Genomic DNA, 24,100 nt, shown 5'->3' with positions numbered 1-24,100 from the left:
ATATCATTTTGCACTACTGTGAAACTTTAAATTGTTAAAAAATTTTAAAATGCTGAAAAATAAACATTGAATTTTGCCGTACCCAATTATGAGATTACAGAAACATATCTATGGCACTGTAGCTCTGCTGCTGTAATGCTCGTAGTGTAAACATGGCCATTATATTGTGATCCTGCCACTTAACTGCTCACAAATCTCCTGAAACCAGAAGGCACTTTAAAGATCTTCCAGTCTGTTAATTAATGTGCAGGTGTTTTGTACTGAGTGACACTTGGGTTTCTTCAAATTATGGAGATAAATGGTTTAAATGTGTATTAATGTGTGTTTGGGTGTGTGTAATGTAAACGTGTATATGTGTAAAGGTATATATGGACGTCGTGTTCACAATTACATGCCTAGCCACAAAAGGTGAGAGAAAGTTACTGAGTAAAATGAAATATAACAGATTTCTAAGGAGTGATTTTATAGAAAATCATTAACTTTCCCTATCCTTCTGTGGCTAGGCATGTACCTGTGAGCACAGTTGAGCTGCCACAATCAGGCGGGCTTTTAAGAAAATGAGTTTTGACATTCCTTTTCTCAAGACGAGCCTTTGTTTTTCAATTACTCCTTCCTCACTTGGAGGTTTCTTGAGGTAACAGTGAGCCTGTTCCCAGACTGTCCGCCAGGTGGCAGCAGTGCCCTATCACAAGAGCTCCTGTACCCTTTTCCTTGACATCAAGTGTTAATGCAATTGACCAATCAGTGCTAGGATGATGGGAGGTAATTGGGTAATTGTATTTTACTGATCACAAGCAGAGAAAAGGAGGGGGGGGGGGGGAGAAGAGAGAATTGAAGACGGGAGAAGGGACGAGTGTAGGAAGAAAGACTGATCCTGGGACCTTTGGAAATACTGGGGTGCCATTGCAAAGGTGGGGGGGGGGTGAGGGAGAGAGAGAGAGAGAGAGAGAGAGAGAGAGCAAAGCTATTCCCTGCAGCAGCTGACTGGAACTGGATATATGTAAATACATATACATACACACATATAAATATATGTAGGGAGAGTTCGAGCTGAAGCTGATGGCAGGGAGGAAAGGTTTCTGCGGTGCAAAGGGCTGTGCATTTCTGGGATAAGGAATGAAAGAAGCGGCTGCGCTCCTGGGAATGTGTCATCTTGGAGAGGAGGGAGGAAGGGAGAAGGTAACTGGAATGTGGAAGAAGATGGGAGCCTAAGCCACTGCTGTGCAGAAGGGGATACCAACTTGTAGATCTGAAATATACCAGCCTGATCTTGGCAATGAGATCAGAGCTGCAATTGCAATAGATAGGGGGAGGAAAAGGGAGGCAGAGATTGGAGGGCTCTCTCTGTGTGTGTTTCTCTCTCTCTCCCAAGAAGAAATAGAAGAAGTTTATCCGTCTCGATACTGCTGGATCTTTATTCCTGCTGGACAAAAGATGGAGAGGAAGCAGAAATGAAGAGGAAGGGGAGCCCCGTGCTTGTGAGATTCAGAGTTAGGAGGACAAATCACGCCTCCCCAGGGAGCTTTTGTGCCCCATCGGAGGAGTTTTAACGTCAGGAAGATTTTGAGAAGTGGGGGCAAAGAGAAGAGGGAGAGTCAAAAATACCCACCCCACGTGTGTAAAAAAAAAAATAAACAAGGGATGGATTTATTATTGACAGCTGGTGGGAACCTTGAATTTTCCTCCACTCTCCCCCACCCCATTTCCATTTAATGTGAGATGATGAAAATGCAGAGGAGTTGGAGTGAAGGCAAAAGGAGATAACGTGGAGTTTGAAGAGAGGAGAATGGTGATGATGCTGTGAATAGCTGGCTTCTTTCTGAAATCAAAAATCCAATTGCGCACTGGGTTGTGATTGGAAATCTAATCAGATCTTTGGAGAGGGGGGAGAGAGAGACCAAAAGTTTATTGTTTTAACATTCTAAATGTAAGAGGAGACTCTGGTGAAGGTGTGCGTGGAGGAAAATAGGGAAAACAGAAGAATGGGAACCCCCTATCTAACGTGGAAACACATGTATTGGATAATTGATAGTGCAGCAAAGAAGGGGGGAGAAGAAAATTGCCTGGAAAGACCTGGATCTTAACAGTCACAACAAAAAATGCATTAAAAGCAAACGGCCTTACTTCAGATAGAGGGTCGTTTAAAATAAAGAAACCCCTCTCTACCCTCCAAAGGAAGAAGAAAAAAAAAGTTGGCAATGGAGAACAGAGGAGCCAGAAAGGGAAAAACCCTCAAAGAAAGGAAACTAGGAAAAGGATCCACAATGGAATGAAAAGTTTCAGAAAGGAGAAGGACCATTCTTGCTCTGAGGGATTTTTTAAATGTTTAGTTTTTTAAAAAAACCTCCCCCAAGAAGACAGGAATTTAATGATACAGGTACGACCATTTTAAGCAGAAAAGTTAAGAGCGACGGGGAAAAAAAAGCCGGGGGGAGTGGAAAAGAAGAAGAATCTGGTGAGGGAGAAAAAAACAGCAGGTTGGGCTGGATTGGAGCCTGTGTGGCCTGAAATTGATCGAAAATTGAAGTTGGATATTTTATTTTTAATTTAATTCCTTATTTTTAATTTTCGCTTCGCTGCTGCAATGAAATAGTTTGCCACCTCCTTTTTTCCCCTTCCCCCCCTTAAACACTCGGATTTCCATCTGGATAGTCTTCTGTGCAATCTGAAATACAGTGAGTGCCTTTGATATTTTCTTATTCTTATTTCTTGGGAAAGAAATCATGCCCCTCGCTTTCTTCCCTTCGGATACAATCTTGGTGAATTATACGAACTGATTTGGTGGGGCGGGGGGTATAACTGATAAGTTACGGTAGATCCAATGTTATGGCTAGTAAAATTCAAGCCCCGGGAGGATGTTGCAGATGCTTGCATGCCTGGGTCTGCAGGGTTTGTACATGTTCACTAGCAAAGAAATCTCCCAAGGAAGCCCCTGCAGTGTGTGGTGGTGTGCTGCTTGATTGCCCAAACTGTGGAAGAGCGGCAAGTTGCACGGCAGCCTCAGGAGTTTGATGCACAACGATTCCCCCCCCCCCCCCTTTGACCATTGGAAATCGAAGGGATCCAATTTAATTTTTATTATGCAACCTGACCGTGCAGCTCAACATGGTGTATTAACATGGAAAATGATAATAAGGAAGGCAGGTGAAGGGTGGATGGACGCGGGGGGAGGCAGTACAGGGAGAAACGTTACATTGTGCACGGAGTGATTAAGGACGGTTAGCAGCAGCGAATGGGGATGGGTATTCACTGTTGAAGGAGAGTTTATGATACTTGCCACAGATGTGCTCCAGATCTCTTAGGCAATTTGTTGTGGTTCGGTGGTAAATCCCTCTCGCTCCCAGAGGGCTTTCACAGCAGTTGTAGATTTACTGTTGATAAACAGATAGTATTCTGCAGCGTTAGGAGTTAACTTAAAAAAAAAAAAAAAAAAGGGAGAGAGCGAGTCTGTCTCTGGTAGGGTTTATTGATTAGGAGTGATGGGTAGATAATGGGCCGAGCTAGTATCCACTAATTATGTCGGTCCTTGCCTGCAGAAACGGAGATTGGGGGAATAAAAGCGGGATAATGGTATTTGAAATAACTGGGGGTCCCTGTGTGCTAGTGGGGAACAGTGCCGCTTTCCTCCTCGCTTTTCTGCTGGCAAAACTGCTGGCTTATTAGATATTCCCTTTCCCTGCCCCCAACCCTGGCCTCCATGTCCAGGGACTCAGATTGAAGGTCTTTACTGGAATAGACTGGAATGTAGTGAAGAAGGAAGTTGGAGGGGGACCTCAAACACATAAATAAATGACCCATAATGGACAGATAATGGCAATTTTTGCCAGGCAATGTGCAGAATTAGCATCACCACTGATTTCCTCCCCCTGCTCCCTTTAGCTACAATCTAATAGGGGAAGGGGAGAGATCTTGATTAGAACTCCTCACTTGCTGACAATCTTTCCCTCTTTCTCAGGCTTTCTGTCTCAGAAACCACAAGTTCAACATAGCTAGAACTTCTGGCAATAAAATAATAATAATAATAAAATAAAGGTAAAAAAAAAACCCGAAAAACTTGCCCTATTTATTTGATAGAAACCGTCCTGACCTTACTGGTTTAATGGAAATTTGAGTTTCTGCCATTAAAAAATATCCCATTCTTCTGCTCCTCAGAGGTCATGTCCCTTAAAGTAAACGTTGGTTACTTGGGAAGGATAAAAGACGTTGGGGGCAATCCTGCTCCCAGGGAGGTCCAAGGTATTTTTGTTTGCCATGGGCACAGAATCAGGCATTTTATTCTGCTGGGTTTAAAACAAGAAGCAAGTTGGCACAATTAAAAAAAAATCCCTTACATCCATATCTATTCTTACCCTTCTCTTAAGTCCTTAACTAAGCATGTTTAGTATGTAATGTTTTCAGTCTCGTTTATTTTTCTGGAAAGGTGTTTCCTGTGGGGACACTGAGTGGGCAATAAATTTGTTAGTCTGTGAAAACAGTCGCATTGTTTTCCTCAACCCTGTGTAAGGTCCTGAATATCTTATCATAATTCTGGGCCCTATTGGGGCTACACTGACATCACCAGTTGCAGTAATAGAGCAGTTAAATGTGTGTTTAAACTGTTGCTCGGTAATTACTGAAAGAGAGAGAAGCTGGCCAAGTGAGGTGGGAAAAAATCTTCAAGCTTTTCACTGGATTGTTGCGAAGTGAGCCCATAAATAGAAAACCTCTAGGGAAAGCCAGTCTAGTCTTTGACAATAGGACGCCTGATTCATTTTTTACAGTAAATAGCACGAGGGGTTTTTTTATGTGCTGAAGAAAATGTAAATACAAATCTGGGCTATGAAATAGGCAAAGCTTGTCAACATTAGAAATATGAAGATGTGTCTCAGCTTCTAAAGATGCAATAGTTGTACACTTCATGAATCACTCACTTGGTAAAGTAGCCAAAGACACATGGAATGTAACTCTTTCAGTGATGTAATAGAAAAGTGTTTTGCGTTCAAATAATTTGCACTCTGATGTTGTCTAGATCTCAAGGTGCTGGGCAAGATAAAAATGGTAAAAATATGATAGATAACAAAATGAGGTGAAAAGTGAGGATTTCATAGGAACCTGAGTAGAAATGATTTTGCTATTTCCATCTCTCGTGTCAGAACACCAGTGTAGCATTCAGCAATATATGATATGCAAGCTGCCTTCATTTTCAGAGTATTGGGTAAACCATCTGTTAATTACCTAGGCAGGTAGGAAACTGGTCTGAATAGTGTGTGTGAAGAGAAAGTACAGTGTGTATAGTGAGCAGTTATGTGAATAGTAACATGTCAAATGCCAATGCAGAAGAAATCAGAATAATGTGTATGAGGGCCCTATTTTATTTGTTGTATTTGCTCCCCTGGGGCCAAAGATTACTTAATCTAAAAATGCAGCCTCTCTTGGTAATCTGTGGTTGTGATGCAGAAGTTATTGCTGATATAAAACCAAGACAATCCAGGTCTTTTCACACTTCAGAAAGGTATTTCACTGAAGTATAGTGGGCCCCAGATCAGTTTTTATTGCTGAAGTAGCCTCCGGATCACTGTGACTAGGATTGTAATCTTGGTGGAAAAGAAGACTTGTAAAGGCAGTTAAATAGAATGTCAACATATTTATATGCTATATAGACATAGATTTATAAACTCATATTTTGCTCCTTCAGTGTAAGCTAAAGGTTGTGGAAGAGATTCTCAAAATATTAAGAGTTTAAGATAAGGTGTGAGTATCTTTAAAAACTAATTCTATTGCACATGGTTAGCCAGTGTCATTCTCACAGTAGTTACATCAATCAGCAATATGAAAATGGAGACCCTCTATAGCAAGACATACCAGTAAGTATGTGGGATTTCAGGAGGGTTAAAAAAGTGACTTGCTTTTTCATTAAGATTTGTTTCCCCATATTTAAAATGTAGAGGAAATTTTGATGCTGGTGAAAAGCACCTGTTTGACAGCCCTGGGGCTGAAGTCCCTAGTATATACTGTGGGGTTGCGGGAAGAATGCGGGGAGGGAGTACATCACAACTAACTGCAGTGTAAACTTCACTCCCAATCCTTTCAATGTGTTTCCACCTTGAACTGGAGAGATCCCTTGACCTCTCTGATGAGATTTACAAAAAAGGGGGCAATTAGCTCCAATTGCAATATGGACACCTGTCCACAAATAAGAGGACTGGAGATTCACCAACCTATTTCTAGAGCATCCAAATCTCTGCCAAGCAGTAGTGGCTTAGATCACTGCCTACCTGGAGCCTGATCCTGCATATCCTTACTCATGTCACCAGCCTAAAGGAAATGAACAAACCCTGCTGCTTTAAAAGGTGATTGATTACTCATGTGGTTAAAGCTTGGCAAGAAAGATTGGAACTAACCAGCCTTGTACAATGCCATTCACCTCAGCAAATAACTTCTTGAAAACTGTCTTTAGGAGGGTCCCCCCCACACATCTCCCCAATATCAGCATCATGGAGTAAAGGACAGGAAAGTAGCTTTTTTTTGCCGTCACTGGTAAATTTTTTTAAGAATTCTGCAAGACTGCCTTTATCCCATGACCAAAAGATGAAGGGCTCCATGTTTCACTGTACAGCTCCAGAGCTATTCATTCCCTCTCTCCTTCAGAGAGTTTTGTTGTCTACTGTGTGTTCCCTCCCCCTCTTTTAATTGCAGATATACAAGCTGTGATATGTCTGGATGAATTAAGAAAAAAATGATCGGGGTGGGGGAGAGCAGGAATATTCTTATATACATTAGAGAGAAAAGCCAAAGTCAGGCACGCATATGCACAAAAAGAGGGAGTGAAGATTTGCATTTGGTATCCAAGGAAGCAAGAACAGAATCCTGCAGGGTTTTCTGTTCATTGTTTAAATGTTGCCATGGCAATATCTTGGGGCACAAGTTACATGTTTTTCACTTCTCTAGTTGAGCTTTTCTTAACAACAACAAATATTCCTATTGAACTTGGCACAACAATAGGCAAAAGAGTGAGATGGCCTCATTGTCTGTCCCTGGCCTTCTGCAGTTCTACCCTCAGATCTGTTAATGTACAAGAGACCTAATTAAGATAGAACTGCTGGATGGAAGGCTGCTTCTTGTTGTGAGGACACCGAGCATATTACAATATTTTGTGTAGTGTTGATATGTTAATTGGATAGCTGCAGGCAAGTGAAATGTAGCAGTCACTGACAATTAGAAAGAACAATGAACTTGCTAGGACTCAATCCATTCCTCTAATCACTGGGTGGATTAAAATGCATTGCAGGCATATGCTAGAGTTTCTGTAAATTTGAACACCACAATGCTACAAGCTCTGTAAATTCTGCTTTCATAAAGCAAGGACCAGATTTATCTTGCTGTTTGCAAAAGTGAGAGAGAGGCAGCACTGGATCCCTGAGCAAAGTCTCTGTTTGCAATTGCTGCAGAACACGTCCTGCCGTGCAGGAGTGTTTGTGTGCAACGTACCACTGAAATCAGTGCATTTTTTAACATAACAGTGTTGTTGGCCCCATGTCGAATTAGTTAAAACCAGCTCAAGAGAGTCACTGCAAAAGAAAGGCTTTTGTCTTGAAAGACATGAGAGATTCAGGACATTGGAGATGCCCTTTGTGTGGAGGGATCTCCCTTTGGTTATTTTTTGCAGCAGCTGGATCCATGAAGCCTGGTGCAACAAAATAACTCATGGAAACAAGGATATGTTTTTCTGTCACGCTCAGGTGGCCAATTTAATGTGAAAATTGACTTCTGAAGAGCGTCAATAGTTAGTACTTTTTTACCGCTATATGTGTAAGAATGATTCTCGGATGCTTTGAAGGTCATACCCAATCCTGAGAGCCTAGTACTGTATTACATTTTTTAAAAAGTATTTAGTGTAGTTCGGGTCTTCTCATTTAGCACTAGTGAAATGTTGTCATCTATTTATCCACAAGATTAAGTACAGCACTCACATTAGCTATCTGAATGCCTCAGTCATAACCCTAAGTTAAGGTTCACCTTCAGAACTGGGACAGGCTCTAAAAGAGTTTCCCTAATTTGAGCAATCCTGGGCGTCTCTGACATGGTCAATAAAGTTTGCTAATTTTGATTTGGACTGAGGTCATCAATTCACTTCATATACCTAGGCAACTGACTAGCCATCAGATGGTTAAACACGTTCAGATGCTGCTGACTTGAATAGAATTTGAACTAGTGACCTAGAAATGAAAGTTTCTTCCTCCATATTCAGTTCTCAGAGCCATGCAGTATTATGTGTTTTGATCTACAGGGTAATTTATTGTTGGGAAGGGGTAACTGACACGGTGAAGTGTTTATACAGTGTCATTAACGTTAATAAAATCATGTACAATGACAAAACTATTATTTTGATTTTACTTATTTGACATTTATCTGTTCAGTCTCTGATGCACTCACCACTATAGGGTCAAGGTGCTGGCCCATTGTTCTGTAATGCCTAAAAGCAACCTCGTGGTTTCATTTCATTTATGTATTTGTTCCTCTTTTCTCCTTTAATCTGCAATTCCAAGCTCTTGTCTCCCACTGATCTCAATGAGAGTTTTTTCAGTGACTTCCAGAAGGGCAGGATTGATTCTCTGGTTTATTTTTTGTTTGTCTTCTTTCCCTGCCCCTCCCACTCCTGAATTGTGAAACCTGTTTAAGTTTCCAAATCAATAACAGGTTAAAAGTTTAGGCTTATATAAAAATAAGTATTATCAAAGTTATATGCTGAATCACAACATTTTGAAAAGTTTCATAAGCTCACGAAAGCTTATGCTCTAATAAATTTGTTAGTCTTTAAGGTGCCACAACTGCTCCTAACATTTTGAAAGTCCACGTCCTTATCTATCGTATTTGCCAAGTGTTCTGTGTTACCTTTGCCATTCTTGATGTCATCCCAAGCCGTTAGAAAGAGGAAGGAACATTTCTCTCTCTTTGCCGTTCAGAATGCTAGTGATCAGTGCTATTTCACCAAATCTTCATCTGTTACTGCAGAAGCACAAGTCCAGTGAACGTTTTTCAGCTCTTTTGTTTATAAAATGTCAATGCTTCATACTTTAAGGCTGAGGTTCTCACAGGAGCCTAAATTAGGTGCCCATATCCTTAAAGACTACATACACAGAACATTCTGTTACTGATGTAACCTAGTTATTTTATTTAAAGCTTTGTCATTAACCTTTTAATGACTACAGAGGTGATCTGGAAGGTGGAATAATGGTGCAGAGAAAGAAAGGGGTTAACTTAACACTCTCCCTCTCTCATTGCATGAGAGTTTGAAATGGGAAGTGAAGAAATATATTAAATTCTCTAACCTTATTTGCCAAAGGGCATACGTGGTATGCTAGGTTCTTTCCTTGCTGTTTGGTGTTTCAAGACTTTGCTGTGACTGTAAAGCTGATTGTGAATCCTTATTTGAAGGGAAGGCTCTTAGACAAGGGGTAATATATTATTTGTCTGGAGGCAAGTTTTTATTTTTAATACATCCTTAGGAGAGCTGAGTTTCATTTCAATTGGGACTCTTTACTTCATAGCAACCAAGGAGTTTTGATAGCCTCGTTAGCCTTTCAGGCTGCTCACATGTAGTGCCTGCTCCCTTCAGTCAGATGCAGGTTTTCTTTCTTTGAAGCCCATGTGAGGTTTGTATGTACGTGACGTATGGAATTATGACCAGAATGGTTTTCTCTTTTGCATTGGAAAAAGTGCGGAGACACTCATATTGGAATATTGTTCTTTTTGATATTTTTCTTTCTCTAGTGTGAATCTCATGAAGGGGAAAGCCATTGGCTTGACAGCCTTGGAGACGAGAGTCCTCTATATGCTCACTACAAAGTCCTGGAGAGAGTACTCTGGGGGTCTCAGACAGACGAACACGCACTCACAAACCCCACACAGAACAAGATGAGTTGTTCCTTCAACACCTGTTTGTAATACGTGGAAAGAAAAAGTATTTTGATCTGGAGAAATTCAGTTTGGGAGACGTATGCTAGTGGTCTCATGCAGCCAGCATTAAAACAGTAGAGTTCCTATTTTATTTAAGGTAATTTTCTAACACAAAAGGTCTGGTACTCAACATGAGGTCAGCCTATTTTGGCCCTCATAATGATGGCTAACAATGAATTAAATCATTCAAATGGCAGTTGTTGATTCCCTAGGTTGTGCCAGATTTACAATGACACCAGTGGCTCCATGGAGCCGGGCCCATGCTCAGAAGGGCCTGCTGACTCCCCGCCGCCCACCACTTGCTCCTCAAGCCGAGGGCTCCTCTCCACCCTTCTGCCCCCACCCCCTTGCTCCTCTCAGCCCCCTGGTTGGACCCAGTGCATCTCCGGCTCCAGGCAGTCTCTGCTTCCCATCACCTGTGGGGCCCCATCTGTCTCCCCGGACCTGAGCTGCCTGGGACTGGTGCAGAAGCCTGGCCAGTCTCAGCCAGGTGTGGGGGGCAGGTGACAGTGTATGAGGTTTGCCTGGGCCCCTCCAGGCAACTGCATCTTGAGAGAGCCCAGCCGGGGCAGGCCCCGGCCTGGCTGATCATGTGATTCCCGTCCCTGGGACCAGCTCTGGCTGCACTGCTGGATCAGCCCAGCAAACAAAGTCACCTCCCAGCAAGGCCGGTGAGTGCAGCCAGAAGGCAGCGGGTGGGGAGTGGGTCTCTGGGGGGTGCTGGGTGGGGAGGTGACAGGGAAGATCTGTGTGTGTTGAGGCACTAGGGAGTGGAGGTTCTGTGGGGGGTGCTGGGCAGTTGTGGTGGGGTTGTGGGCAGGGGGGTGCTGGGCAAGGGTGGTGTTGTGCAGGGTGCTGTGCATATGTGGGGGGATGCTGGCCATAGCAGGTCCAGGGGGCCTCTGGCCACAGGGAATCGCGGGGGAGGGGCTATGTGGCGTGACATGGGCCCGTACCCGAGGGGAAGGGGCATGCTGACAGCACAGGGACAGCTGGGCCACTGTGCGTCTGGCAACTGCTGGTTTGTAAATAGTGCCCTCGCACTGGGCTGGGCAGAGTGGAGCTGCTCCAGCCATGCCATGCCCCATTACCTCTGGCTGGCCCCTTGCTCTGGGGCCTGACGTCCCTGCAACATGGTTCACTGCCTCCATGGGGGCCCACAAATATATTCGGTGCCGGGCCCACAAAAGGTTAATCTGACCCTGTGCCTAGGGAGCAGTGATCATGACCTGATTACATTCAAGATGACCAAACAGTGGAAACTCCCAAACAGTAAAGTATATAGTTGGTACTTCAAAAGGGCAAATTTCCTGAAGCTGAGATAAATTGTTATCAAAATTGATTGGGAGGATAAATTTAGACAGAAAAATGTGAATAAAAATTGGGAATTATTTAGAGTGTATTATATGACCAAAATCCCACAATTCCCTAATCAAGAAAGAGGACAACTTTGGCTAATAGCCCATTCTGATTCAGTGGCAAAACAAAGGCAGCAAATAGAAATTTAGAAAAATGTACCAAATGGGAAAGGAAACAATAGAAAGAAATTGATATAAATTAGAAGTTATGAAATGTATAACATTGATAAGGGAAGCTCAAGACATCAAGAAAAAAAACAGTGGCTGGCAGAGTTAGGGACAATAAGACAGAGTTTAAAGTATATTAGGAACAAAAGAAATCCTAACAATGGTATAGGCACATTACTTGACGTAGATAGTAAAACCATTAATAATGACATGGAAAAGAAACAAGTCTTCACTAAATATTTTTTTCTCTATTTGGAAAGAAGTAGAAGAATGTACTTGTATCATATGACGATGATGAAGTATTTTCCTGTGCATTAGTAACTGAGGAGGATGTTAGATAACAATCTGCTAGTATTAAACATTTTAAAATCAGCAGGCCCAAATAATTTGCACCTGAGATTCCTAAAAGAGTTGGCTGAGGAGTTTTCTGGCCACATGTTAACTTTTAATAAATCATGGCATGCTGAGGAAATATCAGATGATTGGAGCATGCCAATATTCAGAAAAGGCAACCTAGATGACCTGGTGACCTATAAACTGGTTAGCCTGATATAAATCCCAGGCAAAATAATTGATAAACTGATATGGGATTAAACCAATGAAGAATTAAAGGTTATGCCAATGAGCATGATTTTATGGAAAATAGGTCTTTTCAAAGAAACCTGATTTAATTATTTGGTGAAAATAGAAGTTTGGTTCATAAAGGTAACTACTGCATAGATGTAGTAGATTGTTGTAAGGCATTTGGCTTAGAATTGCACACATTATGCTTAAAAATAGCACTATATAATATCCATAGAGTACACATTACATGAATGAAGAAATGGCTCACTAGCAGATATCAAAGTAATTGTGAATGAGACATCATCACTAAATAGGGACATTTCTAGTGGGATTTCACGGGGTAGGTATTCAACACTTCCATCAATGATCTGAAAGTAAATATAAAATCTCTGCCAATAAATGTTCTGGGCGACACAAAGATTGGCAGTGGGAAATAATGATGAGGACAGGGCACTCATACAGTGATCTGAATTATTTGGTGACCTGGGCCCATTCAACAAAATGTGTTTTAATACTGCCAAATCCAAAGTTATACATCCAATAACAAGGAATGTAGGCAATACCTACAGAATAGAGGACTGTATCATGGAAAAGAGTGACTCTGAAGAGGATTTACAAGACATAGTGGACAAGCAATTGCACGAGCTCCCATTGTGATGGCATAATGGGCTAATATGATCCTTGTATGTATATAGAAGGGGGTAACGCATAGGAGTTGGAAGGTTATTTTACCTCTGTATACAGCAGTGGTGAGACCAGTACTGAAATGTTGTGTCCAGATCCGTTGTCCACATTTGAAAAAAGCTGTTCAAAAATTAGAGAGGGTGCAGAAAAGAACCACAAAAATTATATTAGAACTGAAGAAAATGCCTTATAGTGAGAAATTTCAATAGCTCAATCTGTGTAATTTATCAAAAAGAAGATTTAGATGTGACTTGATTACCGTATAGAAGTACCTCCATGGGGAGGGACTACCAGCTACTAAAGGGCTCTTCAGTCTAGCAGAGAAAGGCATAAAAAGAAACAATGGCTGGAAGCTGAAGCCAGGTAAATTCCAAATAGGACCAGAATCAGATTTTGAAGTATCAAAATCGTACATGAAACAGAATTCCCTTTCTCTGCCCACTCTGCTTATTTCACACAGATCACTAAACAATTCTGAGATGATCTGTACAATAATGGTGTCTACCTCTTTCTTCTCAACCTTTAGTAAAAATAGGTGATTAGTTTGTTTTTTTCGTTTGTTTGCTGTTTTACTTTTCTTCATATATGTGAGGATGGTGGTGTATGATATGTGTATAATGAAATTTGTGGGGGAAAACTAAGTCAAAGATATGTTCTGTATTTAGTGGTGAGATCTGTGGTCATTCTTCCCTCTTATAGGAGAGAGTTTTGTAGTCTAAATCTGATTTCTGCCTCCTACATTCAATATTCTCCCTTAGTGGTTGTCATTTTCATTGTTCCAGTTGCATGTAGTTATCATGAGAGGTCATGGGCACATTTTCATTGTTCCAGTTGCATGTAGTTATCATGAGAGGTCATGGGCACAGAGAGAGAAGCAACCTTTCAGGTATCAAGGGCAATCCATTGGAGGTAACTATATTCAGTCACTACTGACTGTGAATTGTTAGCAGGTTCCATATCCTGAGACATCCAGTTTCTGTATCTACCCCCTTTTAGAAAATACTTGTGGAATTTGCAAGTCTAAGGAGATCCCAACATAAAGTTTCCAGTATACTTTCTCTGCCAGTGATGCTGCAGCAGTACCAGAGTGGAAGGAGGTATATCACAAAGTGACAGGGGTTGCTTTCCTTTTCATATCACCTTCTTACCCTACTCACCACTCTCTATCCAAGCAGTTAATTAATACACAAATGTAATTAAATATGTAAATAAAATAGTATCCTCTATGGACGCTAAATGTAATACTCTCCTCTTTACCATTCTTCAGACAGGGAGTGAATAGGATAATGGGATATATTCCTCTTGCAATTTGCCTTCAGGAAATGCTATTGGGGGTACTGAGTCAGTGCATCAGGAGGAGAAATGGCTACATGGTGTGGTAATGCACCCTGTGCGGGGTTCATTGTTAAAGTGCACTAATATGCTGCACATTAATGGGTCCAGATGGACCCTGCTGGTGTGCACTAGAGGCTCCCTATGGCTCTTTAATGTAATTCTATTTCAAACGGTGCAGAATTAAAAGTGCACCAGGGAACATTTAGTGCACACAAGCAGGGTCTACATGGAACAGCTAATATGCAAAACAATAGTACACCTCAGAGATCACACCCTATTAGCATGCATTGCTGCTCTGTGTAGACAATGCCTTAATGGGTCTGATTCTCCACTGCTTTCTGTCATCATTTGCACCTGTACAAAGAGGGTGTCAGATGCTACCAAACCCAAGTAGTAGAATTTTTCACTCATTTGGCACAGGTGGGAATGACTCTATGCAAAGTGGAGGACAATCAAGTGCTTTGTAAGGAAATTAGATTCCCCAGCAGTTCTGCAGGCACTGCTGGTCTTGGCCAAATCAGGAATATTTTGAAGTGCAAGCATCTAGGTAGAGAAAACATCATGCCTCCAACAAAATTAATGTCTCACAATAGTTTTACCTATTTATTTTTCTGTTCTTGTCATTTGGTGGCCTTGAGAAATTGTGTGTAATTTTTAAGGTGTCATTTTCTTTGTGATTATTTGTTTTACTTTTACTCTCTCCACTCCATTCTCAACTTCCTACCATTGCCCGGTGTCATTCTCAGATATATCATTTTCATTTTTTAAAAATATTCTGTTTAGTGGTTTTGGAGGAACACTGTCACATCTCCTTAGGGGAAGGAAGGATGGATCTAAAGCCTTCTAGTGGGGATTTTCATAGGGGACTAAGAGAGTTAGGTGCCCAGATCTCACTGGCCTAACCCAAATCAATGGTCTAACTCCCCTAGGGTCTTGGAAATCCTATTAGCATCTGCATCTAGGATTTTTCTGATTCTCTTTTCATTCCCACCCCCTAAGAACCCATCACCTATTTATAGTTTTCTTTGTGATTGCATATTGTATTGTATTTCGTTCTTTGTATACTCCCTTCATTTTATCACAGATACTTCTGGCTTTCTTCCACTCATTAGACTGTGAATATAATAGGGGAATTAATTGTAGCTGAATATTTGTTTCATGTTTCTTGTAACTCGTTATTGTCAGTGCCCATTTGAATGTCAAATAATGAAGCCCTAGTCTATCAGCGGAGACTCGACCAGAACACTTTACCTCCACCCATATCTTCTTGCCTTCCCACCCTAGATAGCTATCCAATCTCTCTCAGAACCATTTATCAATCTGGGAAACAGCCAAATGATTGAAGCAGCTTCCAGTAAGAATTTAGTTTGATTGACAAAACTACCTTTAGTCATTCCACTCCTCAGACCCAGAGCTGAGTTCCTCCTGGGTGATGGTTGTCTGTGATGTCCCATCACTGGTTCCATAGTTGACATTGTAGAGTAGCAAGTGTGTATTTTCTAAGGCAGGAGTAATTTTAGGATACAGATGTCCCAAAGAACCCAAGAACCTAGTAATATGCTTGCATCTAGACTCCGTATCCAGCCTTCCTACAGCATGGTCGACGGATATTGACTGTAAAGCCACCTGTTGAATCTAATTTGTTCTTCATGATTGATCTCATGATAACCAGAAGCAAAAGATACATGTATTTCTATTTGTCACATTTTCTGTTCTTACTTAGTTCTCAGTTTTGCAAGATGAACGAATGTGTTAGGCTACAGAACTCATGTGGAGCCATATTGACTTTGATGGGTCTCTATAAAGGGTTAAGGGTCTGCCATTGGCAATCACTTTGTAGGATCAGTGCCTGAGGTAGCTCAGTTTCTGACATTTTTCAAATCAAATACATTAAAAGCTCTCGCTTTTCTGTTGCATCTTAACGTATATCTGAAATCCTAAATGTGAAAGAAAATGAACCACTGCAAACATGTATGTAATCAATACACTATATAAAATATCTAGATAAGTTTTTCCAAAAAATATTGCAAGATTTATGTATTTGTTTGTTTTTAAAATCCTGGGTAAAACTTATTTTTTCCTACTCTGTTTCCTATCTAATAGTGTGGTTACTCACAACTGTAAAGTTAACACTTAACCAGGTGTGTGCCATAGACTGTAAGACCTTAGAGGTAAAGCCCTGCTATCAGTATATCTGTTAAGCACCATTCATATAGAAGGTGACATGTAATAATAGCATCAAAATCCCTACAAGAACAAAAAAAATCAAATATTCCATTATCCTGCTTCTCTAACAATAGGATCATTGTCGTTCTTGCTGCATGATGCACACTAGGGAACAGATAAAACAGTCAAGTAGCTGCTCTTTTCCATATTGTCACAGCCCAAGGGGAGATGCAGGAAGAGAAATACAGATTTCCTTAAGTGTGTTTCTATCCGTTTCTGAATCTGCGTATCATGAAAAGCTTTCGCACGATCCAGTAATCCAAAATGCATCAGTACTTGTCTTTACAGATACAGTTTATTAAGATGCTACTGTCCTTAACAGGAAAATCTGGAGTTTATGTTTCATATTGACATAAAAAAATACAAATATATTTATTTAACTGGATATGCTGTATATATACATATCATTTTGAACTAAACCCTTTGGAAGAGGATATATACTATGTAAAAAGTGGAATTACATTAGCAGCTGAATTAGTTTGAGAAAGCAGGCTGCAGTTTCCCAAATGCTGCATTCATTTTCTGTAATGATCTATAATAAAGCAAAGAGATAAAAGAGATGCATGTAACTGTTTTAATCGAGATAATATGCTCAGAAACCTAGGAACTAGGAATTCCTAAATTCTAATCCTGGCTCCTCCACTGACTTGCTACATGACCTTGGGCAATTCCTAGCCCTGGGATCTCAAGTATTTTTGTTTTCTTCTGTAAAATGGGGATACTATTTCTCTATTTCACAGGGCTGCTGTGATGAATAATTAGTTAACGTCTGTAGATTTTTTGAAAACATACAGTGTACTGCCATATCTCTTTGTAGTTAGGAAGGCTAGTCTTGTTGCTAAGGCACAAAAGTTGCAAGATGGTCAGAAGGTCTGAGCTCAGTTCCTGCTCTGCTACAGAGTGTTCTGTGGGATCTTGGGCAAATCATTTAGGCCCAAATTTAATAACCAGGGACTTTGAGTGCCTCCATTTTTGACTGCTAGAGATCACATGCATCAGCTAGATAATAATGAAATCCAAACCAGTGATATAGAGATTTAAAGTGGCCAATTTCACAAAACTGAAAACAATTATGAGCCAAATCAGCTGGGAGGAGAAAGTTACTAGATGCCCCAAAAGCCACAGTCATGGAAGGAGGCCATATTGGTTTTTAAAAACCACACTGGTTTACAGGCAAGTGAAGGCAGCTGTAAAAATAATATATAACAAACGAAGAAAGGGGAAGTGGTAAGTGGTAAGTGATGAATATAAATCAGATGCTAAGAATTGTAGAAAATCGTTAAGGGAAGCAAAGGATGCAAGAAGAAATCTCTGGCCAGCAGAGTTAAGGACAATAAGTAGAAGGTTTTAAAAGATATATATTAGGCACAAAAATAATGCTAAAAATGGTATTGGTCCATTACTAAATGGAAATGTTGACATTTCAATAATAATGCAGAAAAAGCCAGAAGTGTTCAATAAACACATTTGTTCTGTATTTAGGAAAAAAACAGATGCAGTACTCAGAGCTTATGATAACACTCTTTCCATTCCCCAATATGTCAGGAGGATGTTAAACAGCAGCTACTACAATCAGACATTTTAAAATAATCAGTTCTGGATAGCTTGCATCAAAGTGTTTTAAAAGAGCTGGCTGAGGAGCTTGCTGGACGATTAATGTTAAATTTCAATAAGTTTTGGAATATTGGGGAATTTCCAGAAGACTGGAAGAAAACTAATGTTGTGTCAATATTTAAAAGGGTAAATGGGATAACCCAGGTAGTTATAGGCCTGTCAGTCTCACATCAGTCCCAGGCAAAATAATGGAATGGATGATATGGGACTTGACTAATAAAGTATTAAAGGAGTGCATCACCAGACCCTTCTCCCTGACTCCAAAGCATGTGCTGCCACATCCAGTCCTTTCAAGGAGGTCTATTTCTTTAACAGGGGTTATCAAACAGAAAATAGTCTTAACTCAGTTCTTCAGGGCCACCTCTCCTACGGGTATCTGGCACTCCAGCTCCTGGCAGTCTCTCAGCTGCGGTCAGCTTTGCTCTCCTCCTAGAGCTTCTGAGTACCTGGCTCCTTACTCCAGGGACCCACAACAGGAATTGGCTCTATTCCAGTGTGATTTTCCTTCCCAGGGCTCAGCCTATCTCAGTCTTTCCTAGCTGCCTACTAGCAGCCGTTTTATAGGCCCAGTTGTAGCTCCAGCCCTCTTTGGTTTGATTCAATTGCTCTGATCCAGGGGAACTGGGCTCAGTGTATCCACAGGGACCAGCTACCCTGTGACAGAGGGTAATATATTCAATGCAAATCAACATGGGTTTTGTGGAAAATAGATCCTGTCAGACTAACTTGATTTTTTTTAATGAGATTACAAGTTTAATTGATAAACGTAATAGTATTGATGTCATATACTTAGACTTCTGTAAAGAGTTTTATTTGGTTCTGCAAGAGATTCTGACTAAGAAAGCTAGAATGATATAAAATCAACATGGCATACATTAAATGGATTAAAATCTGGCTGATCTCAAAATGTAACTTTAAATGAGGAATCACCACTGAACAGGTGTCTTTCTAGTGTGATCCTGCAGGGATCAGTAGTAGGCCCTATGCTATTTAACATTTTTTATTAATGACCTGGAACAAAACTCAAAATCCACTGATAAAGTTTGCAGATGAGACAGAAGTTGGGGAAATGGTAAATAATGAAGAGGACAGGTCACTGATTCAAAGTGGTCTGGATTGCTTGATAAACTAGGGGCAAGCAAACGATACACATTTTAAAATGGCTAAATGTAAATGCATACTTCTAGGGACAAAGAATGTCTCCCTCCCTTGGTCTGCAGAAGCGACTGGAGTCGACGGTATTTCTCAGTGTTGTGTATATTTGTAGCTGTTATGATACTGGTGCACAGAGGGGACAAATGAGAAAACGGCATTTTTCTGCCAAACAAACTAAAAATACTCAGATAGTGAAGTACAATGACCATTAATATAATGAAGGCAAAAGGGGACCAAAACTGGTAAGGAGGTGAATTAGGTCTGTAAAAAGAGGATGATAGAATCAGAATGAAGTAAAAACAGCCCTATAAGAAGGGCAGCTGAGTGAGTCATTTAAGTATTTCCCTGACTTTCTCTGGCTAAGATTAACATTACTCAGCTAGAGTTCTTGGTGAAGGGTTAAAACTTTCAAAATATGGCCCTAATCCTGCCAAATTTCCAAGGAGGTGGATTCCTGAGTTGGTATGGAGTCTCATGGAAGACAATGGGACTCTATACTGGCCAAAAGCTCCACCCAGAAAGCTCAACTTTGAGTGGTTTCAATAGCTTCAATGGGATTACGTATGAGAGTAAAGTTATGCATATGCTAAGTGTTTGCAAGATCAGAGCCTATAAATATAATGGGCTGCACATTTGGGAAGAGGAAAATAGTGTGTATTTCTTTAAAGTATCTACTGCATTTTTCCAATGTGGAATGTGTTTCTTTTTGCTTTATAAATTGCTTTTAAAGGGAATCAGATAGTGCCCCTATGGACAGGATATCTCCACTGTAGGAAAACAGCAGGGAGGTATTCCTTTTGATTTATCTGCCAAAGCACCAGATTCCATAAACCTCTTTGTGGGGGAGGGGAATAGAAATCTCCACATTTTACTCAGCTGGTTCTCTCTGGCATTTGAAGCATTGGGTAATACTGTAGCTAGCTGCAGTGAAAACTGTTATTCAAAGGAAATCTGTTTTAAAATGAATGACTTTTTTTTCTTGATTTGTTTTGTTTTTTCCCCAGCGTAGCACTTTCATTTTTTTTTTTGGAAGAAAATATGCATCCGTGATTATGTTTTTCCTGTTTCAAATTTTATATTTTAAAGGGTAAATGATCAAAGGAAAATTATAGGGATCCATTAGGCTGGGGGGAACAGTGCTAGAGTGCTAATCACAGAGGATTGAGAGTCAGGACTCACAGGATTTTTTTCCAAGTTTGGCCTATGATTCATTGCATGGTCTTGAACAAGTCATTTAACCTCTTTTGTATCTCAGTTTATCTCTTTGTAATGTGAAAATAATCATATTTATAAAACCAGGGCCAGATCCTGCACACCTTACACAACCAAACCTCCCTTTGAAGTGCAGGTGTTCATGAAGGGTTGGGAAGCTTAGTTAATTTATGATTGCATGGTTCTTTGCAATCCTAGAATGAAATATAAGTGCAATAATTACATCCACTAACACCATATATAATACATAACACTTCAACATGGAGTAACAGAGACAAAAGAGCATGCATATTCTATGCACTGAAACATTTTCTTAGTTATACAGTTGTAGAAGCAGAGACCATTTCTTCCTTCTTATGCCTCCATCCTAGCAACTTCCTTTTTTCTAAATTTGCCAGCATTTTTGTCCTACCCCTAACCACTTCTCAATATTCAGACTTTTAACAAGTGGATTTTGTTTTCATGACTTATTTTGCCTGAGGCATAAACTGAATTAAAAAAAAATCTAGGTAACAAGCTGAGTTCTTACTCATAAGAATAAGTGCTTACACACATGAGCGTGGAGTCCTTACTTATGTATGCAGTCCATTGATTTCCATGGATCGCCTAGGTGAGTAAGAAGTATTTGCATGCATTAAAAGTTTGTAGGATCAGGCCCCTGCATTTTCTGGGCTGGATGTAATATTGATTTATTTTTATTTTGTACAATGGAATGATTAAAAAGACAATGCCTTAACTCTGTTTTCATTGGACAATGTGGAATTTTTAATTATATTCCTAAATGCTGCAGTCGCTTGTGAGCTTTAAAAGTGACTAGTTCATTTTGCCATAATCTACAACTTTGGTGTTTCTGTGGGGGACATGATTAGTTGTTGTATTCCGTCCATGCACCACTGCTGGATGGAAGAATTTTAAATCATCCCATGACTGTATAGATTTCCTCTGTTGGCTGAATGAGTGGAACTGATCACTTTAGCTCACTTTAGGAGAAGGTCATAAGTGATTGATCGTTGATGATGCAGACAGCTGACTCATGAATGGTGGTGTTTCTCTGTAAGTGGCTCTGGAGAGTTTAGCTACATTAATGACCAGGGACCTGATCCTGCAAATCTTTCCTCACATAATACTGATATTATTCTGGGGGGCTGACTATTCCTGATATTTGTGTCTTTGCATTATTTAATGCTGCTTTGAAAGTCTAGGGTGAAATTCATCCCTGCTTAGAGGGTCAAATCAAGGTGCAGGCATCACTCAAACCTCACTATGCCGAATGTTAAGGATTTAAGTGGTATGGAGGGGCCTCTGCAGTTAACCGAATAATAAAGGAGAAGTTGTTCACACACTGAGTTCATCTGTCACGTTCCAGACAGTAAATAGTTGTGGTGAGTTTTGCAGTCAGCTACTCTCACTGGGACATATTTATCTGGCGAACGTGTGTTAGACAAAGAAATATCTGTAAAATCTCCAGTTGATGGAGAGAACAAGATATTGGAGGGTTTTAGGTAACATATTTACCTCATATAGAATTCCTCAAACATATCACAGCCCTGGTTTGCCATTTTACACACCCTCATTACCAGTGCAAATACCAATAAGATGTTTATCTCTTCTAGAACCATGGAGTTATTTCAATTCTCTGGAGATATTATGTGTTCAGTGGCAGGCCAATGTGGCAGTAATATTTTAGATTCTCCCACCCACCTAGGGTATATGAAAATAATCACACTGCAGTGCTGTGAAATCAATGTCCTACCACTTCTCCAAAAATCTGCCCATTGAAATAACATATAACTTGTGTCCCACTGATTTGTAACATTGTGGCCAAAAGAAAAGGAGTACTTGTGGCACCTTAGAGACTAACAAATTTATTTGAGCATAAGCTTTCGTGAGCTACAGCTCACTGCAATGCATCCGATGAAGTGAGCTGTAGCTCACGAAAGCTTATGCTCAAATAAATTTGTTAGTCTCTACGGTGCCACAAGTAACTTTTCTCTTTGGAACAAGGGCTCCCAAGCAGTATGCAAACTAATGGAAAATGGCTTCACTAATTAAATGAAACATCACTGTATTTAAGTATGATTGGCAGAAACAACAAATAGTCTGCTGCATCTGTCTTCTGTATGTGAAAGTGGGTTTTTCTTGTGAGAGGGAAAATAATATAGCACGGTGTTTCGGAACATATCTTTAAAAGGTCAGTGCCAAAATAATAATCCTACATTTTAAAAATGCGCTCAGCTGTGGTACAGTCAACACCTGAGATTAAAACTGAAAGAATTTTAAAAATCTAATTTTTCATAGAAAAAAAAAGCACTTTGCTCAACACGAACCATAAAACTATACTGGTCAGTTTAAGTCATATCTAGTTAGTTTCACTTACTGGTTTTGAAGCACTATAAAGAGGTTATTGTAGATTCATAATCCAGCATGAGGATGTTAATTCCAGGAGAAAATACTGTCTCTGAAATTTAAAAATACCATGAAAACTTTTCTGTTCATCGTAGGTTCAGATAAACAAATATAAATAAATAACAAATCTTACAGTTTTGGCATCACCTGGGTTGCTTGCATCCCATTCAATTGCATTCCAGCTGTTTGTTATGATGGATTTAAAAGTCTGACCTCTAGTAGTAGTAACCTAATCTTTGTGTGTTTGAGAATAAGCAGCTGACCAGTTTGATTCAGAGTCCATCGCTTGTAAAATTGTCGTCCAGAAGTCTAGATTTTCATTGTAAATCTGTTGGGGGTAGGCTGAGGGGGATTCTAGCCCTTTCAATTGCAAAGGAAACCTTGGAAAAAATGCACCAAATATAAACAATGTTTTCCAGAGGCTGCAGACAGCTTGAAAAATAGCTGTTTGAGATATGATTTGTCCATTTCATTTCAATGAGATATTGACTCTGAATGCTAATGATGAGAATTAAACCTAATTATAGTTGACTATGACAGACACTGCTAATCATTTTGGCAGAAACCTCCATCTAATGTGCATATCTCACCATTCCAAACCACCTCCCAGGCCTTTTCAAGTGTCAAATGCCCAACCTAAATATTTCTGTATAGTTTGTTTATTATCCATACAGATATGGTTGGTATTAAGCACTGAAAATATAGGAGTGGTGTAAAATAAAATAGATTATTTTTTTTAAAAATGGACACAGGACACTGATTGCCTTATTCAATTTCTTTTTTATTTACTTTTAAAAATAACATCTAGATTTTAATTGAAATTAAACCACATAATTTCCATTCTGCCATAGCAGAACATCAAAGAACCCAGGAAATTTGTAGCAGAATTTAGACCCAACTTGACATGGAGCCTCAGTTATAATCAGTGGCTATGCTGTAGGCAGCTGTAACTAAGATGGAAAGTTCAAGAGAGGAATGCACATGTGAAAAAGGGAAGGTGAATTAGAAATAGAAGAAAACAGAAAAGCAGAGAAATCTTTCCCAGCTGCTTGGCCTCTGTGGTGATGTAATTCGCTCCTCAGCAAGAATACAATGTTCAGAACCCTTTTCCTGTGCTTCAGAGTCTCTGTCATCTAAAGAGATTACTATCTAGCGAAGGCATGTGCTCTCTAGAAAGTCCCATGAGTTGGTTTCAGCAAGTCCCAATGGCTTTTACCCTCTCAGATAGAAAAAGAGGGTTCAGTTATACCCAACAGCTATAGGTTACAACTTAAATAGGGTTCATTGAGAGTGACTTTGGGGGGGAGAAAGAGGGGGAATTTTTTCACTACACAAATTGTAGATTTTGAGGTGATTGGGAGAGAACATGATCAGGAAAACAAACAAGAATCCCAGCTGATTCTATATAATTAATTATCAGCTGTCTGTCAGAGTATTTCTGA

The 24,100-nt window shown here is 40.1% G+C and overlaps 1 protein-coding gene across 12 annotated transcripts in view; it reads left to right on the top strand.

The window, feature by feature from the left end:
- LRRC4C (leucine rich repeat containing 4C) overlaps nucleotides 1-24,100 on the top strand; it is an 850,059-nt gene that overhangs the window by 701,841 nt on the left and 124,118 nt on the right. The window contains exon 1 of one of the 12 annotated variants that reach the window (XM_073348037.2): nucleotides 980-2,675. The exons of the other annotated variants lie outside the window; for them this stretch is intronic. The gene's annotated coding sequence lies outside the window, so the exon portion shown is untranslated. Of the gene's footprint in view, nucleotides 1-979; nucleotides 2,676-24,100 lie in introns of those variants that run through there. 12 annotated transcript variants of the gene reach the window in all.

This window comes from Lepidochelys kempii, chromosome 6 (genome assembly GCF_965140285.1).
Source record: "Lepidochelys kempii isolate rLepKem1 chromosome 6, rLepKem1.hap1, whole genome shotgun sequence".
Classification (NCBI taxonomy): domain Eukaryota; kingdom Metazoa; phylum Chordata; order Testudines; family Cheloniidae; genus Lepidochelys; species Lepidochelys kempii.
This window is presented reverse-complemented; position numbering and strand designations above follow the sequence as displayed.